The sequence below is a fragment of the Chelonia mydas genome, chromosome 11 (genome assembly GCF_015237465.2).
Source record: "Chelonia mydas isolate rCheMyd1 chromosome 11, rCheMyd1.pri.v2, whole genome shotgun sequence".
Taxonomy (NCBI): Eukaryota; Metazoa; Chordata; order Testudines; family Cheloniidae; genus Chelonia; species Chelonia mydas.
The window spans coordinates 16,367,749-16,389,339 of NC_051251.2; positions in this window are offsets into that span (position 1 = coordinate 16,367,749).

Sequence of the window (21,591 nt, forward strand, 5' to 3'; positions counted from 1 at the left end):
AGCTCTCATACATTGTATGAGAGTGCACCAGATCATTTCCACTCAAGTGACTCACCAGTGTCCTGTAGATTACAACCTCAAGTGAAGAAAACATGATGCTAATGCAGGCCACCTCTCTCCACCCAAATCAGCCTGCAGTCAGCAACCCCCATGTCATGGTGTACTCCTTGCTCTCCTGCAAACTTCTGCAACTTCATGATCCAGAATTCGCCCATTGTCTCAATTTGAACAGTCAAAAGTTGATTGATCCAAGATCATTATTTATTTTGAAAATTTAGACTATAGCTAGAGTTTTCTTTTGTTTCTCTACTTAGTCAACTTTTTCTATTCTCATAGGCTGAGATCATCTATATCAAATTTTAGCCTGCACAGAATGTGCACATTGAAGTTATAAAACTCTAAAAACAGAAGTCTACAATGGAAAATGTTGACAGATCCTCATTCATAGCCATGCTGGAAAACACAGCTATAATATATGATTAGGATAAAATAACAAAACTACACAAAAAACCCACCACCACCACCAACAAACAACTTGAAGGCAGATGAGGTATTAGAGACTGTGGAGAGAGGACAAGCATTTAAATCAACTACATATCATAAACCTACTGTACAAGTTAAGTCGGGGTGGGGGCGGGGAACTGACTGAGAATTACAAGGGGCAGGTGCGAGTTGTAATATATCACCCAAATTACAGTGGCACAGTGAAGTGGGTAATATAAAACAACTTTTCAGCTCAGCATGTATTCCCATTACAGCATTATCCAGGCACCAGACAGCAAAGTGTTCAGGAGGACATCAATAAGAGAAATGTCACTGGAGATACCCTGGGTGTTCCTGAATGAAAAACCATGTGGGGAAATTTTATGTTTCTTGCCATCATTTACAGAAGTACCAGTTTACAAGTCTCTCTTTTGCATTCAGTAAATCCACAGGCATTCATGGACTCCGTTGTTTCACTAGACTTACTGAACTAGTCCCAATCTAATAAAGACAATAAGTGGTACAGCTGAAGTCAGTGGAACCACTCACATACTTAAAATTGCACGTCCTTACTTGATTTTCTGGATCAAGACCTAAATGCTCCAAAGAAATTTGTAAGTGGTTGCCACATGAATCATCTGGTGGCATTCAGCTACTACAAAGAGTTATTCTTTGTTAAGCACATAGCAAAACCTGAAGACACATATAAAGACAAATGGCCAAATTTTGCACTCAATGATATCAGTTTAAAACTGGAGTAACTCAAGTCATCTCATCTGAAATCTAAAGATGACAGTCTGAATATCGAGATTGTTTTTACTATTGTTGTTAACTACTTCATTGCTGATCATTTCAGCAAAAACATCCAGATAACATCAACATTATCCTGATAAATCCCAAAGGGATATGGTTTTCTTGCTAATCATGCACCACCCAGCTCAATCTCTGGCAAGGCACTTAAGGTGGTCAGATTTCATATTCAGTTTATGACCATCACTGGTAATCTTGTTGTACCACTGAAGCTTTTGACTCCCATGTGATTGCTGGCCATACAGTAGCATTTCTGGTACACATGCTTCAGAATTTGTTGGTCACCCACTCTAATAATACACCCATATCAGGAAAGCCACTGAAACTGAACTAGTATTGATGGAGGCAGGTGCCATCCAAACAATTTGCTTATTCCTAAATCCTTAACTGCCAACCAGATGTCAAACACCCTAATATCCTCTATCCAGTTGCCAAACCCTCCAGATTGAACCCTGACAACTACTGCAATATAGTTCTTAACTGGAAATTATAGAGGGCAGGCACCCAAAACATGCCAAAAGATCATGCTGGCTGAAATACAAGGCTAAATCACACAGGCATTCATTTACAACAAGGTGAAACATTTAAAAGAATTATGAATATATATGTCCACCTATCTACTCCTATTTGGGACACTGGATTAAGGATTGGATAAATACTTAAATAGTCTTTGGCCAAGAGAGAGATTGGTGGGAGGGAATGATTCTGTAAGGCTGGTGGTTATGGCACTCGCCTCTGAGGTGGGAGACCCAGAGTCCAGCCCCCTGCTCCCTGCCTGTAAGAATACAAAAATTCAGAACAATTATCATGCAAATAAACTGTTTGACACTACACATTTCTCAAATGAGTCCTCTTTATTCTTTATGTAGAAAAACACCTGGAAACACAATCTTAAATGTAGTCAACTTGTAGTTATCCTAGTTCTACAAGATACTTCTGATTAAATATAGATGGCATTCTTATTAGCACTGATATAACTTACTTCTCAGGGAAAAGGTACATCATTGTTTGCATATTTCTTTTCTTGAATCTTATCATCTCAGCCACAGCATTTACTCGATATCCCTTGAGTTCTATTTGAAGAATGATGGTACACAAACTGGGATTTACTGATCATGAATATTCTATAGAGGACTTGGGGATTCTGTGTTCACTGACTCCATTTTTAGTGGAGGCAGGGTTTGTTTTTGATTTATTTTTAATATATGTATATAAATATTTGGCTCTCCCTTTTACTCTACAGCTAAGATATAACAACATCAACATATTCTTAGAATAATTTATCTTCATTGGGAACCAATTGCTCAGAAGAAACATGAGCAGAGTTTGCATGTGTTGGTGGAAATAACTCCAAAAACTGCATTTGCCCATATGCAATATTGTTTGCATTCAAATAATTGGTTTCACATTCTTGAGGTTGCAATATATACAGTAGAAACTGCGTAACTGGGACAACCCAGGTGGTAGCCTATTGCTCCTGTTAAGCATTTTTTCAGATTATCAAACAACCCTGCACAGCTTCTGAACTCTGTCAGAGCTTCAGTCATGTGGTTGTTAGAAATACAGAGCTTTGAATCACTGCCTCAAAGCAGAATTTAGAAGCTCTTGTGGAACTTCAAAACTTTGGCTGGGATTTTGGCTCCTAAGTGCCTACATCCCTTTTGAAAATGAGATTTAGGTTCCGAAATCAGTTAGGCATTGCAATGTAGAGCACCGTAACACCTTTAAAAATCTGGTCCTTTGGTTGTAAGCTCTTTGGGACCTGGACAGCATTTTCCCTGTGGTTTGTACAGCACCTTGTACAGCGGGGTCCTGGCCCATGTCTAATGCTCCTAGGTGTTACATTAATAAAATTAAATAACAATAACTTCAGTATCTTCAATATTCCATTGTACTTCTATACATGCTTTTAATAGGGAAATTTATCAAATTTCATATCAGCGTTTAGTTTTCTAAGGTATCTGTAAAGATTTCAAAGACCACCACTATGTTTGCCTGTAATCAACCATTTGGCAAAATGCATTACTATCCAATTATCACTACTAGAAAAATAGCTTGATGTTATAATCAATCAACATATAGCTAAAGGAGCCAACTTTACCCTTACGTTTGTGTCAGGTTCCAGGTCATTTTTAGGGGGAGGGATGAACTTCTATTTTCTGAGTCATAATATTTGCTCAAGATATATAGATATAGATACAGATATACACACACACACATACACGAAGTCCCTGCAGATCTTTCTGATATGAAATGCACAGATTATGGACTTGTTTGCAGTAAACAAGATGATCAAATCCACAGGTATAAATTAGAAGAGAATGGAATTTCACCCTGGGAGGGGAAAAATAGGACTATCTATTTCTGCTCCTTTTTGAAGATGTGCAATGGCAGTTTTCAGGGAGTAGAATACTGACATACATAATATGAATGATGGTACATGAGGGTATATGAGATATCCACTTGTCACAGTCACAGTAAAATTGCCCCATGGGAATGTCATAGTCACAGTAAAATTGTCCCCCCACCCCCGGGGGTCCCCTGGGTAAGCCCCAGCATTGTATATTGCTAATGCGTTCATACACATTGGAAAGACTCTTGGGAAGGGTTGAAGGTGTGAGTGTGGAGCAAAAGATTCCTTTGCAGGTTGCGAGAGGCCAAAAGAGGAGGAAGGGAGAAAGGAACGGGTTAACTCGACAATCCAGCTAGGTCCGAAGATAAGAAGCTGACTCCAGCCACGCAAGGCCAACGCACCCGAGCAGACTCTCTGATGCCAAGAAAGATGGGGGCCTGGATTCCAGCCCCGACCAGCCATGAGAACAGAGCAGTAAACTGAGCAAGACTGCAGGGGATTGCAATAACTAGTGAGAATGCGAAGGTCAGCAAATGGGAACAAACAACCCTGAAGCCGATGTGTTTTGCGGAAGCCAAGGAAGCCTTGAAAGGTCGGTTTGGACTGGTACAGAGAGCACGGGGGACAAAGGTCCCTGGATGAAATGCCCCCAGAAGAACCCAGGACTTAAAACCCTCCCGAGAGCTGAAGCAAGTTGGAGCTCAACAGTGGACCCTGGAGGGCCTGTGCACAGGACAGAATTCTCGTCCACCCCTCCCCCTCTTCTTCTTACGTTACACCCAGGCTTGGCCAGCCTCAGGTCGTGCATGTGTGAGTATGAAAGTGGGTTAGGGCTGGAGCACTAACGCTTTCTTTCTTCCTCCGAATGACGTGGGAGCGTTCCCAGCACTCACCGCTGTTATTTTATTAATAAAGCTTTAAAACTTAGTCACTTGGTGTGCTCCTTCAACTCCTCCCCTAAATATTCTGCAGCCTCAGCCTCATCACCTGACGCCCCAGGCAGATTGGTAACATAAATCTGTCACACACTGATATGTGCTGCCTATATGAAATCAGGCCCTGCAGTTTAAAATTGCAATGCAATCACTTTTTTTAATAAATTAGTAATTAAAATAGTCTCTATAACATGGATTGATATACTTCAAGTTATACATGAGTAATACCTACTATTACATTTTAGGAATTAATATAAATGTGTAAAAGGCATATTATTTGCAGACTTTCTAAACAGTTTTTATTTCTCAAATTTAAGTATATTTTTAAAAGCAGACCGGATGCATTATGTAGGATAATTTTGTCACAGTCATTTGCAAGAGACAGTAAACCACATCCACTCACATGTTGTGCATTTAACTGAAATTGTTCATTTCATTTTAAAGGTCACGGATGTATAATTCTGACTTTTGCAAATAGGAATATTTTCAAAATATAAAGTCTAACTTTACTGTGCATGTTTAAATATTCATTTGACTGTTTGGTGGACCAGACATCTGAAATCCAAATGACAGTCTCTTTCTTTTTTCTTTACAAGCTACTCCATGAATAAAAAGCATTGCAGATCATTTGAAACAAATTAAAAAAATATTCTGCTGTTATTCAACAAGAACCAATTTATTTGTTTAACCTGAACAAACTCTGATTCCACTTATGTAACTCTGGAGAACCAGGTAAGCAGATCTTACTCTATTTTATTGAAATACTTTGATATAAACATGTAAAGAAGAATTATTCTGATAACTGCCAAACAGCAAATTAATATTGTGTATAAACCACAGAGTACTATATGACACGTAAGATGCTCTTATGCAATAGTTTACTCTTTTTTATTTCGACTCATGATTGCTTTAAACTCCTGAATTTTAAACTGTTTATTTATATAGTGATTAAGATAAAATGTCCACTTAAGTTTGAAAAACACAGTGCAAATTAGTTACATATTCCTCCACAAAGACCAATATTAAATCCATATTATGGGTTAGATATTCAAAGTTCCATGAATCTGTAAATAAGCATTTAGTTACAAACGTTGATTTTTCATGTTCCAGCACAAATATTTATGCATGCAGCAAATATTTAGAGGTTAAAAATCTAATTGTGCAAAATCACCCTTTCACAGTAGTATCATGCATAAATGAATGAAGTCACCAGCTAATAATACAAATCAAAAATGTCTAGCAATATACATGGCCCATTCTGATTCTAGATGAACTCCACCACAAAGTAAAGAAATGTTAGAGTGGCAACAAATTAGTAAAATACATTAGAAAATATCTAATTGCTCTTAGCTGAAGGTTTGATCCAATGCACTTTGAAATCAATGAGAGACATTCCAATGATTTCAACAGAAATTGGATCAGGCCCTGATTAAAAAATGCTTGTAAGGACATGGATGATTTTGATGTTAATTTTTTTCCCTCACCTACAGTCTAGCACCAACAGCCAAATCCTGCAGCCTTTACACACAAGTAACTCTCACTGAAATCAACCGCAGTTTTGCATGCACAAGGATTGATCCCTTAAATGTTTGTTTTAATACTTCTACCTGCTTTTGCTGTTCATGTTGGTGTCCACAAAGGAAAATATCATTTTCTGTTGAATTAGCTTTTTTTAAAAAAAAAAAAAAAAAAAAAAGGAAATCAGGTGAGGATTGATGGACATTGGAGGAGACCTTCATCTTGGTTTTTTGGTTTTTTGGGGAAATTGATTACTGACATTTCCTTCTAATATTTTGGTAAGTGGGAAGGTTTTTAAGATGGGAAGTTTATACCCAGAGTTCCTGCACTATCAGTTCTTCCCTCTTGCTGAGTTTATTCTGTATCCCAACATTATAGTAAAGGAACCAGGAAATTTAGCATCTTCCATTTTAGACTCAAATATATTTAAAATCATTTAAAACCTTTAAATAACCATGGTATCTCTAAAGATATTGGGCCAAATTCTGCTTTCATCAGAGTAACTCCCCCGAAGTTTTAGGAACTACATTCAATGGCCCAGATCATTCCCCTTCAGTTGTAAATCTCCCACTTCCCATACTGAAGGTTGCGGTCAGTTGCTGCCACAGAACTGCGGTTTAGGCCAGGCATGGAGATTGCATGGTCAATGAGGAGGTGAGGCCAGGGGACATTATCACTCCTCCAGCCCCATGGAGGTTGAATGAAAGAGTTAATATCGCCAGTGGCTGTTTTGTTTTCTCCATGGAGCCATGGCCAAGCATGGTGGCGGTGCAGCTCCAAAGGAGCTGTGCCGCCAGGGGCAGGAAGGACTCGGGTCAGAGAGCCAGTGTGCAGACATGAGGCCCGCATACCACAGATGATACTTGCCGACAATAGATCTCCCTTTAGGATCTGTTAGTTTGGGAGTTAGGCGCATTGCTTATTCACATGAGAGCAAAGTTAAGGCCCCCCCCACCCACTCCCGTCACCCCAAGAGAATGACAATGGAAGAACTCTTCAAGGGGATCCCTGTGTAGATTTTCTTCCTTTGATATCACGTTTCTGTGGGTTTGACTGTGAGAGGGGACAATCCAGCCCAATATTATGGCTCAAAGCATGTTTTCTGCCAGTGGAGCTACCCAGTATTTATGTAGGTGTATCAGAGCAGAAACAGGTCCACAATATCATTTATGGTTTTATATTTTTTTCAGATAGGTTGATCTTTAAAGTTAACCCAGCAACCAATCCAACTGTGCCACACTGAAGATTTTCTGATTATTTTAAAAAGATGAATTACCCACTCCCATATATTGGCTCTTGTTTATATCTGGACAATCTAAAAGTGGCATTCCATATTTTCCTTGATTAGAATACTCAGCTGCTGAATACACTTAATAAAGTGAGATACAAACACTGCATAACACAGGCCCGGTTACAAGGGGATTCAGTATTACTCAGTATCTCAAATGATGATTTGAATACCTAGATCACACCTTACTTTCCAAAAGACAGTGTACACTGGAGTGGAAGTGTTTGCCCATGATTCATAGGCCTCTTGGTTGTCAGCATCAGGTTGGAAAATTTCTCATTTGTAGTAAATGATTTTGAAGGAAAGAAAAAATGCCTCACCCATGTGATTTCAACTCTAGTGAAGGTACAGAATGTTACAGCTTGTGGGAGTGTTAATTATAACTTGACTGACATGTCTTCAAATGAGTTAAAATGCAGTTACTCTTACTTTACAATTTTTTGTTTTGCTTCAATGCATGTATATTATTAGGAAAATTCATTTTCCTGGAGCCAAATCTAATAGAGCTCATTCAGGTATAAAGACCAAGAGGAAACTTTCCACAAACTTCAGTTTGTATGCACACCTTCTTTAATATTTCACTCCCATGATAGTTTGGGAAATGTGTTCTTCCCTTCCCTAGCTGTGCTCGTGAACATTAACTCGTGTCACAGGAGACTTCTATATGACACCGGAGACCAGGGATATTCAGGGTGCTCCATATGGACAGGTTAGGACCACGAAGGATGACACAAGGCACTCTTTCTCCGTATAACTGCTCTGATTGGTTATCTGGAACATGAACCATAGGACTGGTCGGGCAGTTGGAACAGCCCTGTGATCCACTGGTTATTTTAGGATTTCCAAGAAAAAATTGTGACATAAGGTAACCACACAAAAAGATTTGCTTTTGGTGTTGATTTGTACTAGTCCCTGCTAGTCCTAGTCCTTTTGTATGCCCTTATTTAGTACTCTCTATGCTCACCTTACTTAGCCAAAATTCCCATTAATTTCCATGGGATATATCAATGCCTAACAAGGGGGAAAGAAGGGCTGAATAAGATCCATAATTTGTTATACAGGGGTGTAATCTGGTTCATGTTTAATTTGGACAACCATTCTCAAACAAATTTCCTCCCATCTAAAGCCTAATATTAAACTATAATTATCTCAAAGGCATATAATGTTCCTTTAAACCAGAGAAGGAGAACTTAATTAGCATACCTCCACCTTCTCCCTGACACTGTCTTTGTAAGAAACCAGAACACAAGTCTTCGATCAGCTCTATGGGCAAAAGTTTTCCTAAATATTACAATAAGAGTGAGAACAGACTGATCCCAAATTCATACACCCTTTATCTATAATCTAGATAAAAGAAGCAAAAAATGTTGGTGTGAGAGTTTTATGTGCAAAAAAAACCCCAAACAGGAAAAAAGTAAAGAGAAGAGAGAAAATTCTTTCTTTATACAAGACACTATCAAAAATAAGATATCTTTATAAATAACATGTTTGTCAGTAACATAAAATATTCTAGTGAATCTAGTCCCAAAACAATTAAAGTGGAAGGAAGGTAAAAATAATTAGTATGTCAGTGATAAAGCAGGTGCACTGATAGGATTTATAAACAATAGCATGCTTAATTGAGACAAAGCCAATATTAATATTTATGTCTAGGTATAATATCTTAATTATTCATATTACAGGGCTGAACTATTATGAGTTAGGATGACATTGAAAGGTATGTTTCTGCTAAAACAAATTTTTATTGGATTTGCATGTATGTCCAAAAAGCCTGGAGTAATGAATTGCTGATTTCTTATTGCTAAAAAAATAAATAAATGTAAAGGCACCAACAATGCTCATCTGTAAACTGAACAAAGGAGATGATGCAAAATAGACTGGGGGGAGGGGGGGAAGAGAGATAGAAAAGAAGAAGAAAAGGCCGAGACCAGGAAGTAGCTAGCAATTACTTGTATTCCACTGTTCTAAAAAAGTATCAAGGAACCAGTCTTGTTCTAAATGTTTCAGTGAAATCTGAATTAAATACTATTTTTGTTGTGTTGCACTGCATCTTATCACATTCTCTAGTGGTTCACACAGGATGTTCATTTGCATATGGAATTAAGGGCCGGTATTTGTGGGCAGGGAGTACAAGCTGGCTTCTATTCTCTATCCTGCTTCCTCTATGTCAAAGAAGATTTGGCATTTGGTGTTTTAAAGAGAAGCCTGCCAGCAGTTACATTCCACAAACCTCTTTGCCTTCACTCATTCCTTTTCAAGAACCCTTCTAAGGGAGCCTATAGATCAGGGATTGGCAACAGCAGCCTGGGGCTGCATCTGGCCCACCAGATCATTTTATTCATCCAGCCAATTGTAACAGATGATTGAGTCTGCTGTGACATTTCTTTATCACTTCTTTTCTGTGGTCAACTGTGAATATTAAGCGCTTGTTTCAATGTGGAAGACCCATCACTAGGGGGAGTCGTTGTGCACTTCTTTGGATTGCATGTATGATGAATGCAACAAAATTCAATATCCTGAAATGTCAGCTCTATATCCTCTGCACCATGAGTAAAGTGGGAAGTGGCATATGGAGAAGCCAGTAGCTGATTCCTCCTTTACAGTTTTATCATGAGTAAAAGAAAGAGGTAGAGAAATCTAAGACATCCATGTATAGTGGAAACATGATTAACTTTTTTTTTTTTTTACTGAAAAATGGAGGCAAGTCCCATTGCCTCACATGTTTCCAAGTCCTTGTAGTGAAAAAGGAATACAACTTGAATTGTCACTATGTACCAATCACAAAGCAAAGTACAACAAATATACTGGTGATGCCAGGGATGCCATTGTTGCTGATCTAAATGGCAAAGTTTTAAGGCAGCAGAGTTGTTTTGCTGGAGCTGCCACAATACAAACTTCAAGACTTTCTGCATCATAACTTATTGATCTCAAGCTGGCGTGGGCTAAAAAAGCCACTGAGTGATGACACAACAGTAAAATGATGTGTAATATAAATAGCAAAGGCACTTAGTAACAATAAAATGGCAAAAAAAATTATTTGAAACAGTATCTCTTTTTTGATGTACAAGTTTACGAAGCGTTTCAGATATGCATGAACATATGGAAGAAAAGCCAAAGAAAATTATCCACGGTTGTTCTTATTTTTCTTTGACATTAGTACAGGTGTGTCATATGTAAGGTCAGCTACTGATATACATACAAACAATTGGCAGTAATCTTAACATGCAGAAAGAATTTATGTATTTAACCTCATTACATGGAACTAAAAAGGATCCAGATATTTTTTGTTGTAACTCAAGAGGCTGTTGCAGATTTTGGAGGTTTGGAAAAATCAGCTGTTGATATAAATGGACTACCTGCTGCGGGCAGATCAAAGGTTGGGTTTATTGAAGAACAGTGCAGTGGATGGATTACCCAACAATGCACTGCATTATTCAAGAGTCACTGTGTGGAAAATCACTTAACTTTGACCAGGGAATTTCTAACATTGGCCCAAAAGAGAGGTTGTACAAGTATGAATTTGTATTTGAAGTTGAAGGGAAGAGAAAGCATCACTGTGCCTAATGCATTAAGACAGCTGTCTGGTTAATCCTAGTTAAAACATTATTCTCTAATTCTACTAAGGTGAGTCATTACTTACTGTAGGGGATCTTCAAAGAAATGGCATGTCTGCAAGCCCCAAACACATGGTATAGGTTATCTGCCATATTAGTGCCAGTCAGATAGACTAAATTAGAAAACTGAGACAGGTAATAAATTACATTTAATTAGAGCCTGATTCAATTGCCAATAAAATCAATGGGTTCCAAAGTATTTTGCAGATTTAAAGGAGGAGGCAAAATGCCACAATGTCTGCTTCCTTTCTCTCGCTCTCCACCCCAGGAGGTAAGCAGAGGCATCTGGCCTTTGGGATATGGTTAGGCAGAAACTGGCAAGGGAAGTTTCCTTGATTTCATAACTAAAGTATTTAACCTTCAGCTAGTTCCCATTGTTTTGTTCTGAGGGGTAGCTTGACTTACTGAGCCTAAAAACACAAGCTGAACTCTGGGGATCCTTTTATGCATGACCAAAACCCTCTCAAATGGCTAGATGAATCTCACACAACCCAAGAGCCTCATTCTATTCCCACTCATTTCTGTGGAAGTTTGACCACTGATCTCGCTGCTGTTGAAATCAATTCCCGTAAGCTGGAGGGTTTCCCACAGCCCTAGCTGAAATCTGGCAGGTGGTTTTGCTTTGTGTTTATACAGAAAATAAAAACACTCCAGACAAGAAGTGAAGAAGAATCTGCAGGGAGAATTTGGAGAAGCAGAATGAAATCATGGGGAATGAATTTTGGCCAGAACACTAGGGTTAACACTCTTACAAATACTTCTGTTAGATACTTATAAATTAATAAATGTATCAGGCTCACAGTTTGCTTCTCATCCTGTGAGCATCATGACGACTTCCCACACTATATTTGTTCAGAGGGAAAGAATACTTTTAACATAGTACAAGCTGGACTTTTTCAGTACAGCACAGCCACCTTATGCTCCCTGCTGTACAGCACATATGTACTTGCTGGATCAGAGTTTGATGTTATTTTAATAGTAAATGTAGTCGGGATAGCTTGCAATTTGCACCTTCCCTGAAGAGTTGTTTGGTTACATGATATTTTTCATATCTGTCAGCTAATTCAGAGATCCAAATGCAAAATGCAACATTTGGAAAAACTGAATATTTGTAATACTCCCAAGAGGCCCTTGGAATTGCAGAAAAGTGATTTTGTTACCGCTTCCTTTGGTGTAAAGCTTTCCAGTGAATTGATTGTGTTTTATTAATGTGAATTTTCCATGCAATTTGTTTTCTAAAGAAGACCACTTAGACTGGTAATGTACACATATTATGGTCTAACTAACTTCGCTTGGGAAAAAACAAATAGAAAATTATTCTGTAATTTTTGACCTTTACAAATCACCTATATGAAGACCTTAGAATCCTACAAGATACTTTCTTTAACCCAAATAATCTTTGTCGCCAAATTCTGACTGTTAGCCATATGTCTCTGGCCGCTGAAGTTTAACAAGCTTCCCTGCATCAGTAGAATTATGTCTTGTTCTCTGCAGAATCAGATAATGAAGTTGTTCATTAAAAATAATGAGCTGCCTTAGTAATGAGCCCTGATCTACAGCTTCTGTTTGTGAAATATCTTCTTTTCAATTGAAAGATAATTAGATTCAGTTGAGGTTCCCAAGTTGGGATATGAAAGGTAGCCACAAAATCATACTTAATTATGCAAACTGAATACTTTAAGAATGAAGTTACAAAGATAGAAGATCAGCTATATTTAGTCTTTAAATATAGTTGTTGGTACATGGTAGTTGAAAACAAATAACTAATGCCAAAGTCATTATGTAATATTCTCCATCAGTGAACAGAAAACTGGTGTTCTAAAACAGAGGCTGACACATTCAAATTTGGCTGCCTAAGGGCACCTACATGCATATTTAAACGGAGTGGCTTGATTTTCAGCAGTTTGGAACCCCAATGATTTCAAGTGACTTCAGGAGTTGAGGTACTCTGACTCCTTCAAACAAAAAAAATCAGACTATTTATCATACACAGATGGTTAAATGTGGATTTAGGTACCTACTTAAGGCACCCAAAGTTTGAACATTTTAGCTATAAGTCTTATTTGAAAGGCTTAGATCTTCATATTTATCAAGCCAACTCAAAGCAATGGTGGTCCTTCTATTCACTTCAGTTATTTTTGGATTGGATCCAAAGTTATTTTCACCAAATCAGATATTTCCAGTTCTGAACATTTTAAATATTTACCTTCCCTTAGTCATCTTTTCCCAATCATGGAAATTCTTTTACAGAGACCATATGAGTGTTAGGCTGCAATTTCTTAAACAAATTTATCAGAGAAATAAAAAGAAACATCTACATTGCACTTTAAATCTCATTGAATTCTAATTTCAGCAAACCATTTGTGGGTATTGAAAAATCTAGTAATGACTGGTTTAAGTAATTTCTGCTTTATCTCAGATCCACTAGCCAATTATTACCCAATTGTAAAGACTCTCAAACACGTTTCTATTGCTTAATAGTAACATTTGAGATTTTACTATTAATTTCTGACTGATTAAAAATGCAGTCATTTACTTAAATGATAATACCACTCCTTGCCTCTGTTTTCCAGTAGATAAATTACTCAGGCTTGAGCCTCAGAATGGATAATATTGTGAGACTTAGCATATTGCTAGGGAAAACAGAGGGGAAAGATATTATCTGTATTAAAAACAGTTAATATACTTCATTTCTAAGTCCTCACCACATAAAAAAAATCTAATTTCCTACTTTGCAACAAACTATAGCTTAAGGCTCCCTGCACAGGGATCTGCCTGTGATGTTGTCCACACGATAAAAAAAGTATTTCCTAAATATTCTCTATTAGGTTTGTCCTAGGAAATGTTCTTCTTCACTATGGCCAGATGTGTTTGCCCCATTTGGATGTGTCAAATATATTTTCCATTTAAAAGAGCATTTTATTAAAAGTGAGACAGACATAGAACTATGAAAGGAATAATTTACAGTACATTTACAGAATTCAAGATAAATAATGTATAGGATGGCATAGAGCTAAACAAATGTAGACGTTTATGGAACCATGGTTCAGATAGTTTACATTTATTAGAGCAAGTAGCATACAAAGTTAGTAGAGTGTTCTACAGTCCACTAGGAAGTACCTAAGGGATGTTAGGGTGCAGGATTATAGCATCCTCCATACATGCCTTCAGACCAAAGAAGAATCACACGCCATGCGTTTAAATAGTTAACTTACCCAAGTAATTGGGAAAAAAAAAAGGTAGTTTTATCTGATGTAAAACTAGTTAATGTAGTGCATAAACATTATGTAAATAAGAAATAAGTGCAGTGGCTGCATTAAATTCACTTCTTGACTTTTTCCCATTTATACAGAGTTGAAGGTGTCCATGATTCTTCGCCACTCCTTCCAATCCATGGCACAGGTACATAAGTTTTAGAATTCCACTTCTTTTTCTCTTCACACTTTTCTTGACAGAGTCTTCCCACCATATTCTCTGTCTTCCACATCCTTTCTTACTGTCATCTTCCTCCACTGCTGTCTTTGCTCGTCATTCTTCTCCCATTTTAACCACATTTCCAGCCCACCTCAAATGTGTGCTCTCCAACTGTTTATCATTGTGAGTCCCTAGTTCATCTTCCTCCCTAATTTCTTCCACTCACACTCCATCTACCCCCCACTTCTCTGCCATTCTGCTCAGTTTTTTTATTTTCTACTACCCGTATCTTTTCTTCCAGCTCCATAACACCCACCATTTCCACACCATGGAGCAGGTAGGAACAAACACACACAGCATACACTTATCCTATCAGTTTATTACTTAACTGCCAGTCCCACAATATTCCTATCACCTTTTTCACCTCTGCACCAAATAGACTAAATTATAAAAATAAATTATACATTAAAATAATCTATACATAATTGAGAGGTAACCATTTCAGTCATCTGATTTAAAAACAACAAGAACATATTTATTGACACTCAATATGTAGGCTGCTTTTTGAAAAGTCACAATCCCCCTGCTGCTCTAGTCTCAGCGTGACTCCACTGATTCTACCATACTTATTATTCAGTTAGCCTTCATGTGTCAGTTTCCAACTGGCCATTTCTTGGTTGGGAGAAATAAAGGTGTTTTATTTGCATTATGCAATCTGGAAGTCATCAAATTGCACTGTTGCAGATCTTAGGATTTTATATTGCTGCCCATCACCATAGTTTCTGAGTACCTTACTTGTAAAATCAAGATGGTCTAAATGAATGACTAAGCAGATAGTTCTTGAAATAAATTGTTTTCAGCTATAATGCAGTCCTTTTTAAATTCTAAAACCAATCTGGCAGAATCTCTCACAAGAACCTTTTCCTTATTCATAGATATTTAGGTCAGAAGGGACCATTATGATTATCTAGTCTGACCTCCTGCACAAAGCAGGCCACAGAATCTCACCCACCACTCCTGCGAAAAACTTCTCACCTATGTCTGAGCTATTGAAGTCCTCAAATCATGGTTTAAAGACTTCAAGGAGCAGAGAATCCTCCAGCAAGTGACCCGTGCCCCATGCTACAGGGGAAGGCGAAAAACCTCCAGGGCCTCTTCCAATCTGTCCTGGAGGAAAATTCCTTCCCGACCCCAAATATGGCGATCAGCTAAACCCTGAGCATATGGGCAAGATTCACCAGTCAGATACTACAGAAAATTCTTTCCTGGGTAACTCAGATCCCACCCCATCTAATATCGCATCACAGGCCATTGGGCCTATTTACCATGAATATTTAATTACCAAAACCATGTTATCCCATCATACCATCTCCTCCATAAAGTTATCGAGTTTAATCTTAAAGCCAGATAGATCTTTTGCCCCCACTGCTTATGTTCAACTGCTTCCTTTAAATTACACCCACACAAGAATACAAAACATTGCATGATGTCAAATATTACAACAATGTATTTCTCTCTCTCTCTCTCTCTTCAGGTGCACTGTCTTTATGCGAAGTCTCTGAACTCACCATTACAAGGATTCTGCCTAGAGCATGTAAAAATAGAAGTGGTAACGGAAAGCATGTTCTGAGGTTATCAGTCATCTTCAATTCATGATAAAACTTCTCAGATTCAATTCACAGACAGCCTATGAGACTATCTGCAAATGTTTGTCTTTAGTGCTGAGGGAAGATACCAAATTAATAGCCTAGAGATAAAGTCTCCTGTCTAAAAACAAGTGCAGAAGAAATGACCAGGATGGATAACCTCCAGGATCCAAATTTCTCTGTGAGGCAAAGATGCTAATTTTAGTGTTTGTTGCATTGGTGGGTTTATGATGGAGATACCTGTCCACAATGGAAGAACTAGACGGTTCTTACAATGCTCAAAAATGTTCACAAGAAACCCATTAATACATCATCGGCTGCCCATCAGACACAAGATATACAGTACTGAATCATCATCTACAAGATTTTTCTCCACAATTCTTTTACAGAATTTGTTTTAGTATCTGCCCTGTCTCACTGTGGGCCTGTTCTGGCAAAACGCTAAGCATGAGCTCAGCACCTGTCACAAGGTCCTCAATCACCTTGCAGGGTCAAAACCTTTTTCTGCCCCATCAGAGGAAGGATAGTCCAGTGGTTAAGACACAAGCATAGGATTCAAGTGACCTGGGTTGAATTCCCTGCTCTGCCACGCACGTCCTGTGTGATCTTGGGCAAGTCATTTATTCATTGTAGTGCAAATCCTCATCTGTAAAACCGTACTCTCCTTCTTCACACCGGTGTTTGAGGATAAGTACATTAAAAGTCTGCAAGACGCTCAGATGCTGTGGTAATGGGAACTATTTAGGTATCTAAGCTTGGTGGGTAGATACAAAATGAGGATTGATAAAGGATGCTACAGAAAGGAGAGGTTAGAATCTGGGTGGCAGTAAAACATGGTGCCTCAGTATTCCCATTCTGGCATTTAGACAGGAAATTGAAAATACTGTTGTGTGTCCAAACTAGGATGTAGAGCCACTCTGATGCTACCTTATGTCTCTTAATTTGGCAGGGTATTTGTTAACCACATTCTGGGATTTAAAAGTACAAACAAACAGCAAAACTACAAACAGTAGCAAAGGCAGGAAAGCTCAAACAGCATTTAATCATTTCCATAAGATACTCATTTTTTCCTACTTTGAATATTTTTCTCATAAACTCCCCATAACTTCTGAGAAATAAGCAGATGATCTAACTAACTTATTTTCACTGTTAACTATTTATATACTTAATTTAAAAATAAAAGCTGATCAGAGATATACAATCAGAGATTAGAGCAAAATCACTGGCTAATATAGCCAAACATCCTTTGTGCAACAATGGAAGCCAGAACTAAATGTACAATTATTAGCAGTTATCAAATATACTGCAGAAAGATGGAAACAGACCTAAATAATTGAATTCAGTTGGCAAAAGTGTAAGCACTCTAACATTCCTTTTCAACATTTTAAAAGGTCACTTTTACTTTTTGTGCATTGGGCTTTCATTTATGACCTGCAAAACACACAGTAATAGCAAATGCAATTTTATCTTTTTTAATATTCATTTTTGCATTCTCCTGCTTCTTAATCATTTGCTTCATTGATCACTTACTGGGTTAATTTCACTGAATTATTATACTGAACCATAAAATATATTTTTATCTGTGAGCTGGAAAAGGTAGCTTATTAGAGAACTTTAATAAACTTTTAAATAGACTTTGGCTGTGGTCAGGGAACCTTTTGTAAATGTTCTACGTTTGCCAGGGACTGAAATGTAGAGCACCACTACATTTTTTTTTAAAGTAAATATTGTGACAGGGTCGGGCCAGATAGCTACAGGAGAGTGATCCTATTGGGATCCAGGAAGTGGGCGGGCAAAGCTCGCCCACCGCTAAAGGATCCCCCCCCCAGCCTAAGGGGGAGATCCACAGGACCTGGAGGCCAAAAAATTACAGGGGACAACTAATGAAAAACAGGGACGGGAGTGCGGTCAAAGGGTCAAAAGAAGGGAACCGGACGGGGACACCGAGCAGAGAACCCCAGACAGCGCCCACCGCTCCTCAAAGGCGTCAAGGGAGTCGGTGGACGCCGCCCAGAGGAACTCTGCCTGGAGGCGTGAACGGACGGAGGATCGGAAATAGGCCCCGCAGTCGCAGGAGACTCCATCGGCCAACCTCCTCACCCTGGTTTTATAGATGGCCACTTTAGCCAGGGCCAGGAGGAGGTTGACCAGGAGGTCCCGCGACTTAGTGGGGCCACGGACAGGGAGTGCGTAGATAAGAAGGTGAGGAGAAAAGTGCAACCAAAACTTTAATAAAATATAGGTGAGGAGCCGGAATAGGGGCTGCAACCTGGCGCACTCCAGATAGACGTGCGCCAGGGTTTCCCTCACACCGCAAAAGGGGCAGGTGTTCGGGATTGGGGTAAACCGCGCCAAGTACACACCCGTGCTCACGGCCCCGTGGAGGAGCCGCCAACTGATATCCCCGGCGGGCCGTGGGACTAAGGTGGAATAGAGGCTGGCCCACCGGGGCTCCTCACCCTCTAGAGGTGGCAGGAGGTCCCGCCACTTTGTGTCAGGGCGGGACGCGAGGGTGAGGACATGAAGGGTGTGGAGCACGAGCGTGTAGAGATGTTGTTTTGGCGCGGTCTGGAACCGGACCGGCTGCAGCTCGTGCAGCTGGCTCACGGTGAAGGGGCGGGGGGGTCGGTCGGGTCCACGGGGTAGGGGCCTGATGAAAAGGTCCGGAGGGCCTGGGGTGGAGGGTGGGTGGGGCGCGCCCTCTCGCAGGACCCGGTCGAGGTAAACCCGAGCAGCGGGCGGCAAAGCGGCCCTCACCTCGTGAAGTACGCGCAGGGCAGTACGAGGTCTGGAGAGCCCCATGCGCTGAGCGAGCGTCAGGGGATCCAGCCAGTCTCCCGGGTCGTAGTCCAGGAGGTCTCCGACTTTGGTGACTTCTGCCAGGACCAACCTCTGGCGCACCGAGGGGGACTCCGCCGCCTGCACACGGAGGTAGGGGTTATGTAGCAGGGGCTCCGCGAGGAGATCTTCCCCCACGGAGGCCGCCACGGACCTGGTCGCTGCAAACAGTTTCCAGGTCCGGAGGAGGTCCTGGTAGAAGACCGGCAGCCCGGAGAGGTCTCGCGGAAGACCCCTCGGATGGAGATAAAGGAGCTGCCGGTCATATCGGAGCCCTCGGAGGCGGCGCAGGAAGGCGTGTGCCAATATGCTCCACGCCGGACTACCTGCACCATAAAGGAGCCTCTGCAGGGCTTGGAGGCGGAAGACATGGACCTGAGTGCGGAGACACTTCAGGCCCTGCCCTCCCTCCTCCAGGGGCAGATGGAGAACCCCTGCAGAGACCCAGTGCAGTCCTGACCAAAAGAACTCCAGAATCAATTTCCGGAGGTTGGCCAGGAAATCCGGGGCCGGGACCAGGGTGTTGAGCCAGTGCCAGAGCATGGACAGGACTAGTTGGTTGAGCACCAGTGCCCGCCCTCGAAAGGACAGACACCGGAGCAGTCCCGTCCACCTCCGGAGCCGCTCTACCACCCTGCCCTCTAAACCTTGCCAGTTCTCCGGCGGAGACGGATGCGTGGCGGAAAGGTAAACGCCGAGATAGAGCAGCGGACCCGCGCTCCACCGGATGGCTTGAAGGGCGGGTGGGAGGGAGCTCGCCTGCCGCCAGTCCCCTACCACCAAGCCAGAGCTCTTGACCCAGTTGACCCGGGCGGAGGAGGCTGCCGAGTACACAGCCTGGCAAGCCTCCACCCGCGCTAAGTCGCCCGGGTCCTGGACCACGAGGAGTACATCGTCGGCGTATGCCGACAGGACCAGCCGCAGCTCCGGCTCCCGTAGCGCCAACCCCGTCAACCTCCTGCGGAGGAGACAGAGGAAGGGCTCGATCGCCAGAGCGTACAGCTGACCCGAGAGGGGGCACCCCTGCCGTACTCCTCGCCCGAAGCTGACCGGTTCGGTCAGGGTCCAGTTGAGCCTGACCAGACACTCTGCGGAGGCGTACAGCACCCGGAGAAAACCCACAAACTGGGGACCCAAGCCAAACGCTCGCAGAGTGCCCAGGAGATACCCGTGATCCACCCTGTCGAACGCCTTCTCCTGATCCAGGGACAGAAGGGCGAACGACAGACCGTCCCTACACCCGAGTTCCAAAAGGTCCCGGACCAGATACAGGTTGTCGAAGATGGTGCGGCCCGGGACAGTGTAGGTCTGGTCTGGGTGGATCACGTCCGCCAGCACGGACCCTAGCCGCAGCGAGATGGCTTTCGCTACGACCTTGTAGTCCGTGCTGAGGAGCGAGACGGGACGCCAATTTCGTAAATCGCGGAGGTCCACCCTCTTTGGCAATAAGGCGAGCACGGCTCGCCTGCACGAAAGAGGGAGGACCCCGCTCTGCAAAGACTCGGCCCAGACGGTAACTAAGTCTGGGCCGAGGACGTCCCAGAATGCGCGGTAGAACTCCACGGTCAGCCCGTCCATGCCCGGAGATTTATTGGTGGGCATGCGGCGGAGGGCTTCCGAGAACTCGGCCAGAGTGAGAGGCAGCTCTAGCCGGTCTCGGTCGCCCGCACTGACCGTCGGGAGTTCGTCCCAGAGCACTCTGCAAGCATTAGGATCGGTCGGATCCGGGGAGAAAAGGCCTGCGTAGAAGGCTCTGGCCCTCCCGCACATCTCCACCGGATCCGTGAGGGGGGTGCCGTCCTCTGCGAGGAGGCAATTGATGTGCTTCTTGGCCCCCCCTCCTTTTCTCCAGGGCGTAGAAGAAGCGGGAGCCGCGATCCATCTCCCGAAGGAGGCGGATGCGGGATCGAACAAAAGCACCCCGGGCCCGATGGTCCTCGAGGGCCCGGAGCTCCTCCCGCTTCTCCCGGCACGCTCCGCAGAGGGATGGATCCTCGGGGCTGGCGGCCAGACGCCTCTCCAGCTCTAAGACCTCCCGCTCCAACTGCCCTATCGCCGCATCTCTCCGTCGGCTGGCGCCCCGGCTACAGGAGAGTGATAGAAGGCAGATATATTAGCCGTAGGTTAAGTAGGTCCCTTTTCCCTGGGTAAGGTAACAGGGAAGGTTCCAGAATAATCTGGAACCTTCTGGAGACAATTAAGACAGGTTGATTAGAACACCTGCAGCCAATCAAGAAGCTGCTAGAATCAATTAAGGCAGCCTAATCAGGGCACCTGGGTTTAAAAAGGAGCTCACTTCAGTTTGTGGCGCGCGTTTGAGGAGCTGGGTGCAAGAGGCACTAGGAGCTGAGAGTGAGAATGAGTACTGTTGGAGGACTGAGGAGTACAAGCATTATCAGACACCAGGAAGAAGATCCTATGGTGAGAATAAAGAAGGTGCTGGGAGGAGGCCATGGGGAAGTAGCCCTGGGAGTTGAAGCTGTTGCACAGCTGTTCCAGGAGGCACTCTAGACAGCTGCATTCCACAGGGCCCTGGGCTGGAACCCGGAGTAGAGGGCGGGCCCGGGTTCCCCCGCAAATCCTCCCAACTCCTGGTCAGACACAGGAGGAGTTGACCTGGACTGTGGGTTCACGAAAACAGCCAAACTGAGGGCTGCCGTGAAGCTCCAAGGCAAGCAAATCCGCCAATAAG